The sequence below is a fragment of the Frankliniella occidentalis genome, unplaced genomic scaffold, assembly GCF_000697945.3.
Source record: "Frankliniella occidentalis isolate FOCC.00 unplaced genomic scaffold, Focc_3.1 Scaffold23, whole genome shotgun sequence".
Taxonomy (NCBI): Eukaryota; Metazoa; Arthropoda; class Insecta; order Thysanoptera; family Thripidae; genus Frankliniella; species Frankliniella occidentalis.
The window spans coordinates 187,005-190,205 of record NW_026267153.1 but is presented as its reverse complement, the minus strand read 5'-3'; the positions used below and the strand labels follow the sequence as shown (position 1 = coordinate 190,205).

The 3,201-nt window shown below is 54.2% G+C and overlaps 1 pseudogene; it reads right to left on the bottom strand.

The window, feature by feature from the left end:
* Positions 1–12: 12 nt before the first annotated feature.
* LOC127748974 (protein yellow-like) lies at positions 13–2,506 on the bottom strand (annotated as a pseudogene).
* Between the last annotated feature and the right edge of the window lie 695 nt (positions 2,507–3,201).

Below are 3,201 nucleotides of genomic sequence, written 5' to 3'. Positions count from 1 at the left end.
AGGGACCTTAGAAGAAGCTGTAAACCAGATTTGGTGACAATTGGAGACCATGTATTTTTGCTATGAGAGTTGCGCTGATATGCTAAATTTTGTTGATGTAGAAAACACAAATCCTAGTCCACCCCTGCGCGTTATGTTACGTCCTTATGTTGTTGTTGTTGTTGTTGTTGTTGTTGTTGTTGTTGTTGTTGTTGAAAGGTGTGTACAGAAGGGGATAAAACTAGATCCTCCGCTTCTCGTGATATAGCACACCATAGTGCAGGGCGGACTTGCATATCTATGGGTTAAATCACGTTAATTTTTACTGAAAACTCTATTTTCGTCATGCAAATTGAAACGGTAAAGATGCTCCAAAAAGCGATCGACGTAAAGCCAGCAAGTGCTTCACCCGTTCTCTCTTTTTGGTTGATGTATCGGCTAGAAACTACTCAAATGGCCGACCGCAGAGTTTTGGACGCACTTTTTAACGTTTAGTGTAACAAACCATATCTGAAAACGGTTAAACATCAGTGCGGACTCAACGGGCGAGATTGTTCAGGAACCATAACCTAACCCAGCGAGCAATGGTCAATTACGGCATTTATTGATGTCGGTCTTACGTCAAAAACGAAATTTTGGTGCAAAAATGTCACAGATTTGACGGAAATTTTACTAATTCTCGTCAATTCGATGTAGTTTTGATTGATGATTTGTCGCTAGTGTTGACCCACAAATGTGGTAGTCCGCGCCGTCCAAGGCCCGTCTACAATTCAGCCGTAAGCCGTAAGCTCTAAGTCACAAGACGAGTTGTAAGATCTGTTTTAGCGAGATGCGCTTCTGCCAACAGCTTCGGTTAGGGCTTAGAACTCGTCTTACAACATTAACGAACGTCCGAGACCGAAAGTCATTTTAGAAACAGTCTGTTTCGTCCAAACCGAAAATCCAAAAATTCGTTAAGACACGTTAAAACACGGCCGTGTAGTCGTTTGCGGACAATATTTCGTCAATAATGTCGCCAAAAGACATACTGTCAGGAAATTTAGTGCCATCTAGGTTATTTGCGCGAGATCGGTGAAAGGAAAGGTTGATGGACACGTTTCGCTTTGTAAATTCGATTGCCTACGACATGCGAAATGAGATTTAAAAAGTCGTGACGTGCAATATTAAGATTTAACGTAAACATACCGCTTTCATTGAGTAAATCTTGAAAATCCATTGCGTAATCCATTCCAAGAGAGCTCAGACGAGATGGGGCGAGGGCGAGGAAACGAGACGATGGACTTGTGTTCTGTGAGCGAAAAGGCGCGGACAGGCGCGGCAGACGCAGGGGCGGACGGGGACCAGATTTCAAATTGTCACTCTGACTAAACGGTTTGAGATATTCTCAAAAACAAAACGGATTCGTGTAGCACTAAGTTAGGGCTTTCGTATCGACCAGGGCGCTACAGTCTAACTTCAAATCCTCTCGAATTAAGAGGGAAATATACCAAATTGTCTCCACACTGGTGAAACAAAGGTGCGAATCAGTACCTTTAAAAGGCACTAACAAAGTTTAGTGCCTTTCCAAAGGCACTAAAGTTTAGTGAATGGTGTTGTTTAGTGCCTTTGTTTTACCAGTGCAGGTGCCCCACTCTCCCTACGGGCATTGGCCACAGGTAACAGCTCGCAGACAAGCGACACTGATAAGTAGGCAACATATTACCTGCAGGACATGCGTGTACCGCGGGGTGGTCTACACCGAGTTTCGCAGGCGCCCCAGCTCCCCGTAATTTGCCAAATAACGAATCTCAGTAAAACTGACTTATTTTATGGACGATCTCTATGGCCAGCGGCGCGGCCTGGGACGATTTGGTGCCGACCGGGGCGACGGGCAGGTCGCCGTCATCCTTGGGCTGCGTCTGCAGCGCGGCCGCGGCCACGGCGAAGATGCGGTCCGAGGCGAAGGGCTGGTAGTACAGCACCTTGAGGCGTTGAGCGCCGGCGACAGCGCCAGGCCGATCAGCCCATCCATCAGCGTGAACGACTCGCCGGCAACCTGCGGACAGAGGGGGACCGGCTAACGCAGCGTCAACGCGGGGGTGTACGACGCGCACCTTGAAAGTGCCGTGGTCGGGGCTAGGGAACATGGACGGGTGGGAGATCCTCCAGGTGGAGTCCTTCTGCACGTCGTAGACGACGAGCCCCGGCGCGATGGTATCCGAGAGGTACACGAAGGCGCAGGAGCCGGGCGTCGTCGGCGGCCCGCGGCTCACGTCGTCGATGACGAAGTTGGTGAGCAGCGAGTTGAGCTGCGCACGGCCTGGAGGAACACCACGACGCGTAGCTGCGGGCACAGAGGCGAGCGGGCGCGCGCGGCGGGTCACTCACAACAGCTCCGAGGGGCGGCGGCTGCGCTCACCAGCTGGTCGGTGGCCATGTCGAAGATGAACAGCCTGGGCGGGCAGTCCACGCTAAAGGTGGCGAGGGTGTCGGACACGCCCGAGTCCAGGACACACAGGCGGTTGCAGCGGTCGGCGCGCAAGCGGAAATCGGGCCACGGCGAGCAGCGGGTCGCCGGGAGGGGGGGGGGGGGCGTATGGTCGTTTGCGGCACTAAGCCCCCAGGTCAGAAGGGTCGAGTGTCGATTGCGGCGGGGCCAAGGCGCGGATTGTCGTTTGCGCGGCGCGCGCGGGGACAGCCGAGGGAAAAAAGAGACATTTCCCTCCGCAATGAAACGACATGGTGTCGGCTATTACCTGTATTGAATTAGGTTTGTTAGTGAAGGTTTGCGACATACAACCGAGCCGCCTGGGGTTCTCGGCGAGGAGGTCGACGGCGAGGGCCGCAGGTGGGTGTGGGCGACTGGCAACGACTGGCGCCCTCCCTAGGCTTCGGGCTGCTTGTCGTTCTCGGCGACGCGGTCGTCGGCGATCGGTGTAGGTAGTGGTGCTGTAAGACTGGCACCCGCGCCGCCCCGGACCGCGAGCCGCTTGTTGTCCTTGGCGAGGTGGTTGTTGGCGAGCGGAGGCCTGACCACGAGAAAACGGACAGTGCTTTACTCTGTGCGGCCCGTCGCACGGCTACGGCTGCAGCGCGCCCCAGTAGGGACTCACGGCCCGTCGCGGGGGCCCCGCCCTGCCCCGCCAAGCTGCAGTCGGCGTAATGGTGTTATCTGTGCAGCGCTGCTGCGCTTCGCTATCGCTCCGCGCAACGCTTAGGCATGGGGCGGCATGGGGCACGGAC